Raw genomic sequence first — 13,112 nt, 5'->3', positions numbered from 1 at the left:
ACATTGTATCCATGCTTCTTTTTAAAACTTCGTGTCCTCGATTTCCAGCAATGAATAATGCTACTAACTTCCACCTCTCTTAATCCCTCATTATTTGGAACCCATTCATGTTTCTTTTCCAAGCATCCCTCATATAGTTGTTTTATTGTATATCTTCTCGGGAGATTTTTCAATGGCTTTGGTTCATACCATAAAGCTGTGAATGTTATAGGAGTTCCCTTGTCATCCCTTTCTATCTTAGCAACCTTTGCAACCCAAATTGGGCCACCTTGGTCATCCAACTTTGAACCTAGGTCAAATGCCCAAACTACAACAAATAGACCCTCTTCAATCTCATTAGATGGCATAAACTTCGGTAAACACACTATTCAAAAATTTTGGACCTTCTCTCCTGGTTTGGACTTTTTTTTGGAGCATATCCTCTGCACTCAACTTCACTTAGTGAGCTCAAAAATTGGGTTTTTTACAGCACTAAATGGGTCACTTATATACAAATATGGCCTTATTAAGCTAAAAAGTCAAGTGGTGACCTCTAATAAAAAAAAAATATGGCTCAATGAAGCCATAATTCCCAAACTTGTGCATGGTGCCCCCATCCAATAACTATTATAATAATAACAGTAGTCTCCTAACTCCAGTTCAATTTTAACACTATACTGATAAAGTGAATATATGACACCATATAAAAAGAGTGCTGAATTCAACAAATAAGTGGTGTATAGATATACCATTTTTATAAAAAAAAAGAGTTTGTTGAATTCAATATATAAGTGGTGTATAGATACACCCTTTTTTTGAAAAACAAAGCATACAATACATTATCTTATTGGTGGTGTATAGATACACCATTTGTATGGAAAAAAGCATACAAAACATTATCTTATTCATCTGAATCTCGTCAAAGTCATCAGAGTCATGTAATGTATTTGCGCTTGATGGGTCAAGTCTTGCCAAATGATGTTTAATATGGACACGACTTGGATAAGGGATTGTGATACTTTTTTCAACATTGTATCCATGCTTCTTTTTAAAACTTCGTGTCCTTGATTTCAAGCAATGAATAATGCTACTAACTTCCACCTCTGTTAATCCGTCATTATTTGGAACCCATTCACATTTCTTTTGCAAGCATCCCTCATAGATTTGTTCTATTGTATATCTTCTCGGGAGATTTTTCAATGGCTTTGGTTCATACCATAAAGCTGTGAATGTTATAGGAGTTCCCTTGTCATCCCTTTCTATCTTAGTAACCTTTGCAACCCAAATTGGTCCACCTTGGTCATCCAACTCTGAACCTAGGTCAGATGCCCAAACTACAACAAATAGGCCCTCTTCAATCTCATTAGATGGTATAAACTCTGGTAAGGGTTTGTCTCCATTCCTACCACAATATTTTCGAGGTAAAAGGCATTCCTCTGCTTCCTCCATATCTACTAACATATTTATATCCAAAGGAAAACTTGGTGACCTAGCTTGTTCCGGCCAAAAGGATTCACAGTATTCAATTCTCATTAAGTTTTCTTATCTTTCTAAAGATTGGATAAGTGCTTCAGTTGATTTAATTGTCTCCAAATTCTTAGTTGATTGCTCTGGATATTTTTGCATCATACTTTGAAGATGTTTAATGAAGGCTTTCAAGCCTTTCATTTCATCTATGTCAAGTGATTTGTTTTTTGCAAGAACAAATCTAGTTTCCTCCAATGCAATTATTCATTGTAATAAAGCATATGACTCACTCCATAAATGATCTCCATCTACTGAGTAGTGCTTCCATTGCATCACTGGGATATTGTTATGCATGTGAAAATGAAAGTAGTGTGGATTTGTGTGTCCTATTAGGGTATCATCTCCTGCTTGTAAATGTGGCTATATGAATGCTCTCCAATCTACCATCCTCTCTAAGATAGCCACTTCTGATTCTTCCTTGCGAGACCCTCCAATTTTTTTCCCAATTCAAAATAGCATATCCTCCATTGTCAAAACATCCATTGACTCCAACTCACCAGAGATAGCACTGAAGATTTGATCTATGTCTTCATGTGTATGGCCGACAAGAAGAAAGCCAACTTCCACTTCTTCAAATATTTTCAAACCAACTAGCATAGAGCATAAAGCAAATATATATTTATTCTTATTCTCTCTCCAACAATTATTAGATTGTATTCGCAATGTGTTAGGTAAACATCCGCAAGCATCTCTAACCTTTCTTATTGCTTTCATTATTCATGTAAGAACTTGGTTACTATCATGGTCATGCAAACTATCAATCCATACATCACAAAAGATTCGGTATCCATGTACTAATACTCCACACAAGTGTGTTTTTAGTCCACGTTTGCCCTCCAATGCCGGTGGGATATGTCTATATTGTGGCAAAGTTGTTGTATTCTTGTCCATGCCATCAATGGTGATGCACATGGACTTATTGACATGTGAAATAGCTTCCTCTCTCCAAGAAGCATACAACGTTCGAGCATCGTGCACATGACATAAATGGATTGATTGCCATTTAATATATCTTCCTCACTGCTGCTCACATTTACTACATTCAATGGCATTTTTTAATTCATCACATGTCTTACATTTTGACATCCTTTGCTTTGATGGTGTCTTGACATGGCAAAAATCTCTACGCCAAATTTTGTACAAGGTTGACTGTGAAATCATGCTCTCGTCTCTGTCTTGTAAAGTTTTATTGATAGTTTCTAGGACAACCTTCTTTGTCATTACCAAAGGAAGATGTTGTTGACATTCGACACGTCCATCTAGCATTGTTTGTTAAAGATGAGGCTGTGGTAATGCATGGTCTTCGAGAACTTGCTTTAGGGTTGTGGTTGCATTTATAGTGCTTCTATGGCATTTAAGCTTGTAGGTATTTCCATGAATTGTATGAACCACTTTTTTTTCACCTCTGCCCAGATGGTCCAGTATGTGCCATGTGATAGTCCAGTTAACCATTGATATCCTCGATTGTAAATGGGTCTCCCATTAAGCATGGGTTTCAATCTAGGTTTACAGTGTCTTGTGCTCAAATCTTGATTAGTACCTTGATGAAGAAAGCATGAAAACTCTTGAAAAAGATAGTTATGTCTATTAGGCGCTGTCTTACTCCAAATACCAAGGCGTATGGCTGCACAATCATCTTTCCCAGCTTTTCTAATGCAAAGTCTCTTGCAACAAGCTCGCATAAGCATCCTTTGCATATTCTCCTCGGATAACATTACATGTCTTTTTGATTCTGGAATTGATGCCATGATTCTTCGCGTCTTCACTCTCACATACTTTCTTTTTGTAAATAGTGTCTTGCATTTTCTAGTTGTAAGCCCATCAAACCTCGAATCCATTTCCCTTGAATCTTCATCTCTATAATCAAATGTTGTGTGGGCTTGAGAATTATTTGATACCTTATAATATCTTGGAAATGGCAATCTGGTAGACATGTACATTGATGTCAATTTGTTGCCAATGCCTCTTGAATTTTGTGGTTGAACTCTTTCTCCTTCGTAACTCAAGATTCTCCCATCTATATTCTCTGGCATGCTAGCAATAATATTACAAACAACATGACAAGTCTTAGATTCTCTGCCCCTTTTGCCCTGCGTTTGAGTGGTAACATCATGATCATTGTCACTAATATCATTAATTCATGTTATTGCATCACTTATCCCATCAATCTTTGCGTGTATTTTTCTTTGTGGTCCCATCTTATTATTCTCAACACAAGACAAGTCTTCTATATCAGTAAGCATTTTTGAGTCACTTGCAACACAAGACAAGTCTTCTATACCTGTGAGCCTGTTCGAGTCGTTTGCAACACAAGACAAGTCTTCTATACCAGTGAGCCTATTCGAGTCACTTGCAACACAGGACAAGTCTTCTATACCAGTGAACCTATCGGAGTCACTTGCAACACAAGACAAGTCCTCTATACCAGTGGGTATATTTGAGTCACTTGCAACACAAGAAACCTTTTCTACATCAACATCTGTTACTATAATGACCTCAATACCTGTGAGCATGCCACTATGATACTCTTGATCACTACTATACCTTCTTATCAATTTGGATCCCATTTGTGTTATAGTCCTTTTCTTCTGATAATATTGTATTGTTTCTTCCATGACATTGAAGGAAACTGTCTTGGGCAAACTTGATTTCAAGAAAGCTAACCCCCATTTACAAGTACTATGAACTTGTAGATGAAACATAGTATTATGGACGTCTAGATGTGAAGTACTATCCATTGCATTTTGAATGACACCTGCACTAGTCAACTTAATTATCTCCACTATAGAGAGAAAACTCTGAGCATAGCCCTTAAAGTTGCCAATTGCTAAAACTGCTCCAGAGCAAGATAACATCTCTACTTTTTCCCCCTCAAAATAAGTTTTCTTGATATCTTGAAAGTATGTCTTTGGAACAATCTCGTCTTGGTCCTAGAGCATTCTATGTGCTTGCATATCAAATATGTCACATTGTAAGATATCTCCCAATGTTTCAAAGTCTCCATGTGGATATTTTAAATGTAATTCAGGATTTACAACGTTGGTGATTATCACTACACATCTTCTCTCAACACAACATTGGAAATGACACACATTCATAGGATCAAGACTATGAATTCGTCCAAAAGCCACCACTTCATTCTTCTTATATAACACCACATCCATACCCTCTGTAGGGTGAATACCTATTTTATGTACAAAAATAGATTCTCAACTCAAAAAAAGACACAATAAATAATCAGTGAGCTTATTATTACTTAATAAATTTTATATCAAAACTAGCAGAGAAGGCATTAAACCTAAACCCTACATCCTAAACTTCAAACAATTAATACCAAAACATCTTAACCACCATAAATCCTAAACTTTAAACATTTAATTCCTAAACCCTAAATCCTATACTCCTAAACAATAAATCCTAAACCCTAAACCCTAAACTCTAAATCCTAAACCCTACATCCTAAATCCTAAACCCTAAACCCTAAACCCTAAAACCTAAACCTAAAATACAACCAAAATTTAATGAATTTTTTTGATTTGTGCAACAAGTTGGATATATCCCCCAACCTGTTGCTCAAGCAACAGGTTGGGGGATATATTCAACTTGTTGCACAAATCAGAAAAATTGCAAAAATCAAGAATTTTCTTGATTTATGCAACAGATTGGATATACGATTGGGGGTGCACCCCCAACCTGTTGCTCAAGCAACAGGTTGGGGGATATATCCAACCTGTTCCACAAGTCAAGAATTTTCTTAATTTGTGCAACAGGTTGTATATATCCCCCAACCTATTGCTCAAGAAAATTATTGATGTGTGCAATAGGTTAGATATCCCCCAACCTGTTGCTCAAGCAACAGGTTGGGGGTGCACCCCCAACCGTGTTGCACAAATCAAGAAAATTATTGATTTGTGCAACAGGTTGGATTTCCACCAACCTGTTGCTCAAGCACAGGTTGGGGGTGCACCCACAACTGTATATCCAATCTATTGACTAATCAAGAAAATTCTTGATTTTTGTAAATTTTTTGATTTGTGCAACAGGTTGGATATATCCCCCAACCTATTGCTTGAGCAACAGGTACCTTTGGCCTTCATCAACCTTGACATTCTCCCCCCTGAGGACAAAGCTGCCTTTGAGATCCTATCCCAGTCTCACACCAAGCCTCCTCAACCCCTTGAAGGAAAGGAACTGAAGAACTTCGCTTCATGTGTAGCACTTCTCCCTTCGAGACACATCAAAATGAAGGCCCCTTTGCTTGATCACAAAATATGGTGCCTTGATAATCTCAACTTCCTTGCCCCTTTCACCATCCAGTCTCTCGCCAAAGGTGTGAGCAAGCACAAGAGGTGCAAGAGTGATGCAAGGCCTAGCGAAACAAAGTTACAAGAGCCATCCCCATTGGGATAATTTTCAAATTTCTATTGATTTACAGAGAGTTTTCTAGAGGAGACTCTGGAAATCCCATAGGGATAGAAAGATCACTCCATTCTTTTGGATTTCTGTTCATGAGGGATTGCAATTAATTTGTGGAGATCCAGGTTTGGGGTGGACTTTACGTGTCCTTGTTGCCACTCTGCAATGGAATCAGTCCAGCATTGCTTATGGGAGTGCAAACATGCGAGGATCATTTGGAAGGGCATTACTGCAAAGGTACCTATTGATCAAGCAACAGGTTGGGGGATATATCCAACCTGTTGCACAGATCAAAAAATTTACAAAAATCAAGAATTTTCTTGATTTGTGTAACAGATTGGATATACAGTTGGGGGTGCACCCCGAACCTGTTGCTTGAGCAACAGGTTCGGGGATATATCCAACCTTTTCCACAAGTCAAGAATTTTCTTGATTTGTGCAACAGGTTGGATTGAGCAACAGGTTGGGGGATATATCCAACCTGTTGCACAAATCAAGAAAATTCTTGACTTGTGGAACAGGTTGGATATAGTGAATAACAAGTTGGGGGGTATATCAACCTGTTCCACAAATCAATAAAATTCTTGACTTGTAGAACAAGTTGTATATATCCCCCAACCTATTGCTTGAGCAACAGGTTGGGGGATATATCCAATCTGTTGCACAAATCAAGAAAATTATTAATTTGTGCAATAGGTTGGATATCCCCCAACCTGTTGCTCAAGCAACAGGTTGGGGGTGCACCCCCAACCTCTAACAATAGGTTGGGAGGTATATCCAATTTGTTGCACAAATCAAGGAATTTTCTTGATTTGTGCAACCGATTGGATATATCCCCCAACCTGTTGCTCAATCCAACCTGTTGCACGAGTTAAGAAAATTCTTGACTTGTGGAACAGGTTGGATATATCCCCTAACATGTTGCTCGAGCAACAGGTCGGGGTGCACCCCCAACAGTATATCCAATCTATTGCACAAATCAAGAAAATTCTTGATTTGTGCAATTTTTTTGATTTTTTTCATAAAAGATACTTCTATTAAGTAAGAGAGAAATGTTAGATATCAATGCTCCACTCTCGTGTAACTACACGGGAACCAGCTAACTATACTTGTAAGCCTACCATATGAGGAGAAGGCATTTGAGTAGCTCGGTTATCTGGTAGGTCCTGGTTTGGAAACTAGATGGGGGCCATGTGTGGCCTAATGGCTGGATGGCTTCAGATAGAGTTGGCACACTGCCAACTAGGCTACATGCAAGTGCGGGAAGGCATCCCATAACTGATTGCACTGAGGGTAGATGGAGCATTTCTCGAGGCAACCCACTCTCGGGTCGCGGGGCCTGTTTGGAGCCCCAGATGATCCCAGATGGCTCTATTTTGCACCACGGTTCTATCGTGTGGTCGGTGGCCTTTTGCGGGACCACCGCCCCCAGTCGACCATTTTGGGCGGACTGGGTCGGTCACCCAATTGGGTCTAATCGATGTTATGCATAAATTTGTGTAAGGAAAAAGGCATTAATATGTGTGTGTGTTTGTATGTGTGGCATGTAAACAATAAGGGAGAGAGATAGGAGACTCAAGTTCAGCTTTCTTCACAACACACAAAAGAGAGAGGACACAAGGTTGGAGGGTGAAGCCTTTCTTCACTTTTGCACACAACAACAATAATACAATAGAAGAGGGAAATACCCTATATGTCAAACCCTAGAATACGTGGTTCATATGTGAACCCAAACCAAAAACATATGTGGTAGTCTAACTACACCATGAGTACAACTAACATAGGCGGTGACATAAATGATAGTCATCCAGGAGATATATCGGGGGTAGAGCTTGATATCTCGACACTCCCCCTCAAGCTCAAATCCATCTCACATACACCAAGCAAGCTCCTAAATCTGCGAAGCTTCTCGGTACCCAATGCCTTCGTAAAAATGTCAGCCACCTGCTCCTCAGTGCTGACATAGACAAGATCAATCTCACCAGCTAGAACCTTCTCTCTCACAAAGTGATAATGCACCTCAATGTGCTTCGTTCTAGCATGATAAACTGGGTTATTAGCAAGCATGATGCTGCTAATGTTGTCACAATGAATGACAACTGCTGCATGAATTGACTGTCCCATATCTGCAAGTAGCTTCCGTAACCAAGCTACCTCACATGCAGCCATTGCTGCACCCCTGTACTCAGCCTCTGTGCTCGACAAGGCAACTGTTGGCTGCTTCTTGCTGCTCCAACTGATGGCACCACTCCCAAGGGAAAACATAAAACCACTAGTAGATCTCCTGTCTGAGACACTACCAGCCTAGTCAGCATCTGTGTATCCATGTACCTGTAATGCACACCCAGCTTCATAAAACAGTCCATAATGCAATGTGGACTTCACATACCGCAGTATGCGCCTAGCCGCATCCAAATGTGGCTTCCTCGGTGCCTGCATAAACTGACTCACCAGCCCCACAGCATAGCTCAAATCTAGTCTGGTTATAGTCATGTAAATCAAGCTACCTACTATGCGCCTGTACATAGTAATATCTTCAAGAAGCTCACCTGTCTCTGCATTGAGCTTCACATTCTGCTCCAATGGAACAGAGATAGGCTTACAGCCTGTCATCCCATATTTGGACAGCATGTCCAAACCGTATTGCCTTTGCAACAGCCATATCCCACTCGGGGATCTAATAACCTCAATGCCCAAGAAGTAACGCAGCTCTCCCAAATCCTTCATCTCAAATTTCTGCTTCAACAGCAGCTTCACTTCATTAATGTCTGCATCACTATCACCTGTAATAATCAAGTCATCAACATAGATGACTATAAGCACAATCCCTCTGTTTGTCCTTTTCACATAAAGTGAAAAATCTGAATTGGAAATCTGAAATCCAATAGTGACAAGATATTGCCCTATCTTGTCTGACCATGCCCTCGGCGCCTGTTTTAAGCCATATAAGGCTTTGCGCAACCTGCATACAAAATCGGGGTGTGAATTATCCTCATAACCTTCTGGCTGCATCATATAAACCTCTTCCTGCAAATCACCATGCAAGAAGGCATTTTTCACATCCATCTGATGCAAAGACCATCCCTTTGCAGCAGCCATAGCAATTACTGCTCTCACGGTTGCCATCCTTGCAACTGGGCTGAAAGCTTCCTCATAGTCAATTCCATATGTCTGCGCAAAACCTTTGGCAACCAATCTTGCCTTGTACCTGCTACCAATCAGCATTGTGCTTTACTTTGTAAACCCACTTGCAGCCAATAGCCTTCTTATCATGAGGCAAAGGCATCAAATCCCAAGTGTGGTTTGCATCCAAGGCAGCCATCTCTTCATCCATAGCTGCTTCCCAATTTTTATGCCCTGCTGCATCCTCAAAACATGTGGGCTCTAGCTCCTCTAGAACCTTGACCATATAAGCATAGTGATGTGCTGTATACCCATCATATCTCAGCGTGTCAACTGGATACTTAATACGAGTGGACCTCCGTACAACTGGATCAGTTGCAGGAGTCTTTAAATCATGCCTGCTTTTCCTTGCACCAGGTGTAACAACAGAAGGAATCCCAAGCTCCTCATCAAGGCTCATTTCAGAGCCGCTTGACTCTCCATCAACATGAGAGCTACTAGCAGACACATCAAACACTGGAGCATGGTCTACTTTTTCTTTTCCCTTATGTGATACCTGCACAACACTATCAGGGCTGCCATGTGACGATTCACTAGATCTCAATCTCCCTGTCCATGCATTAGATCCACTAGTAGAGGACTCTCTGGGTCCACTCAAGGCTTGAGATTGCTGCTCTGCATTTATTGCAGCATTCCCATTTCCTGCATCTGCATCTCCTACCATAACAGTTGGTGCATACCAGCTGCTCATTTCATCAAAAACAACATCTCTGCTCACTTGCATTAGCGATACCCTTTCTAGTGCAGAGCATATCCAATAAAGATGCATTTTTCTGCCTTTGGATCCAGCTTTGTTCTCTTCTCATCAGGAACATGAACATAAGCTATGCAACCAAATACCTTCAAGTGAGAAATATCTGGTTTTTGGCCTGTATACATTTCTTCAGGCGTCATGCCATGGACAGCTGCAGTAGGGGTTCTGTTCATAATATAAACAGCAGTTGCTACTGCTTCAGCCCAAAAATAATCAGGCATGTTTTTCTCATTTAGGATCTCTCGTCCTACTTCTGCAATATGCCTGTTCTTCCTTTCTGCAACCCCATTCTGCTGAGGGGTAGACCTGCATGAGTACTTCCTTTGAATTCCCTGTTCTTTCAAATATTCACAAAATTCTTCTGAAAAGTACTCTCCCCCTCCATCAGATCTTAGAACTTTAATATGCACACCTTTCTCTTTTTCAACCATGGCCTTAAAAGTCTTGAAATGGCTGAACACTTCACTTTTGTGCTTCATAAAATAAATCCACACCTTCCCAGTGTAGTCATCAATAAATGTCACATAATAATGGCATCCACCAATAGAAGCAGTTTTGGTTGTCCAAACATCTGAATGGATCACTTCCAAAGGTCTTCTGCTCACCTTAGCATTTTTGGGAAATGCATGTCTGGCCTGCTTACCCATTTGGCATGCTTCACATACCTTTTGCATTCCCTCAACTCTGAATTTAGGCAAACCTGCAACAATGTTTTTCGTTTGCATAGATTTCAGCCTTTGTATATTCACGTGCCCAATGCGCTTGTGCCATATCTCAATATCTGCAATGACACCTCTCCCATGCGCAAACATAGCAGCTTTCACCTCAGGCATATCAACATCCAAGGTGAACATTCTGCCATTTTTGTTGCCTTTCGCAACCAAGCGGCACTTATTTTTCAAGTCCTCAACAAAGCATCCATCAGGATTAAATCTAACCTGCAGACCTTGCTCAACCATCTGGCCAACTGAAACCAGGTTCTTAGTGATTTTTGGAACATGAAGTACATCTGCCAAGTACTTCGTTTTGCCATCCTGCATAGCCAATGGCACTTTACCAACCTGCGTAATTGGGTGCGCAGTATCATCACCTGTTTCAACATAACCTGGCTTATCCAAATTTCTAACATCATGAAACCACTCACCATGACTGGTCATGTGGTTAGAGGCACCTGAATCAACATACCAAACATCATTGCAAGCTGCAGCATCTCCTGACATGGAGTTAACCATATGCTGCATCACAAAAAGGTGCTCATTTCTATCGTCACCATGCCCACTTGATGATGCATAGTTGCTTTGCTGCAACTTCCCACTTTTGATGTCATTCTGCTTTTTATAGCATGTATTCTCCTTGTGTCCAGGCTTTCCACAATAATAGCATTCTGTGCTGCTATTTACTTACTGGTTCCTTTGCCATGAACCACGGCCTCTTTGGCTCCCCCTGCCTCTAGAACTACCACGTCCTCCTCCATAGGACTGGTTTTCCTGTTATTGCTGTTGGTTCTGATTTCCTGCACGGCTACCAAAACGGCCTCTTCCTCTACCCCTGCCTCTACCTGTATTCGAGTAGAAAGCAGTCTCTTGAGAAGTTGAGGTGGCTGAACCACCATTCCTTTGCTCTTCACTCAGCAAGAGAGCAATAAGTTCCTGAAAATCAGGAAATGTTTCACGGACTCCAATGGATGTCCGAAACTGTGCATAATCTTTCCCAAGACCATTCAAGGTCACGGACACTAAGTCCTCATCATCAACAGGTGCTCCAATGGAAGCAAGAGAATCTGCAAGGCCTTTCACCTTCAAGGAATACTGATTTATATTCAGATTTTTCCTTTGCACATTATGCAACTCCTGCTTTAGCTGCATCTTTCATGCTTTGGTATTTGTGCTATACAGCTTCACCAATGTATCCCATGCCTCCTTAGGCATCTCTACATCCTGTATATCCACAATCATAGAATCTAAAATGCTAACAGACAGCCAATACAGGCATTTTTTGGCTTTTTCATGCCATTCTTTAAAGGCCTTCAATTCAGCAGGAGTGGGAGCAGCACCCAAAACTGGTTCTGCAGTTTCACCACTGATGTACTCCCAAACTCCCTTTCCCATAAGGAAGTTTGTCATCCTGAACTTCCATGCTTGGAAGTTGTTCTTGTCAAGCTTCTCACTGATAATGGTAGACAGATTCTCAGACATTTTACAAATCACGAATTGCAACAGCAACCTGTAAACACAGCAAATGCCTCACAAGGGCAAATAGCAAAACTTCTGCAAAAAGCCTCATAGGGGCAGATCTGCAACACTGACGAAAGTGGTATTTCACCACACAGTCACTTCCTAGTGACGATTTTGCATCAACAGGCAACAAGCATGAATCTGCAACTCCCAATATCTCTGCACACAGGCATACGATGCAATTTCTGTGGCACCTTTCCACCGACTAGCCGCGCAGTGGTCGCACAGCGAAAAACAGGGCCTTTTTCTGAGTGCCTGCGAAGAACTTCCGCCTTCAAAACGGGCCTTGAAATGGCCTCAAACCACAGCATATACTGCACTCTCGCCACACCGCGAAGGTCCTCTCAATCTGAAACAGTGCACTCCTACACTTCTGGCTATGCTACCTGCAGAGATTTGCTCCCAAACTCGAAATAGGAAAGCAACACTGGTCCTCTTACCAGGACACCACAAACTTGGCTTGCTTTCTTGAGCTCCTTACCACGAACAAGGCTCTAATACCATGTAAACAATAAGGGAGAGAGATAGGAGACTCAAGTTTAGCTTTCTTCACAACACACAAAAGAGAGAGGACACAAGGTTGGAGGGTGAAGCCTTTCTTCACTTTTGCACACAACAACAATAATACAATAGAAGAGGGAAATACCCTATATGTCAAACCCTAGAATACGTGGTTCATATGTGAACCCAAACCAAAAACATATGTGGTAGTCTAACTACACCACGAGTACAACTAACATAGGCGGTGACATAAATGATAGTCATCCAGGAGATATATCGGGGGTAGAGCTTGATATCTCAACATGGCAATAGTATAATAAAATATGGTGTGCATAGGGCCCAGGGTTGAGGTGGCAGGGCATGACCATGTTGAGATATCAAGCTCTATCCCCGACATATCTCCTGGATGACTATCATTTATGTCACCGCCTATGCTAGTTGTACTCGTGGTGTAGTTAGACTACCACGTATGTTTTTGGTTTGGGTTCACATATGAACCACGTATTCTAGGTTTTGAC

Source organism: Dipteris shenzhenensis, chromosome 33 (genome assembly GCF_047967505.1).
Source record: "Dipteris shenzhenensis isolate YYH24624 ecotype China chromosome 33, Dip_SZ_1.0, whole genome shotgun sequence".
NCBI classification, from domain to species: domain Eukaryota; kingdom Viridiplantae; phylum Streptophyta; class Polypodiopsida; order Gleicheniales; family Dipteridaceae; genus Dipteris; species Dipteris shenzhenensis.
The sequence above is the reverse complement of the archived record's forward strand: the minus strand, read 5'-3'. Positions refer to the sequence as shown.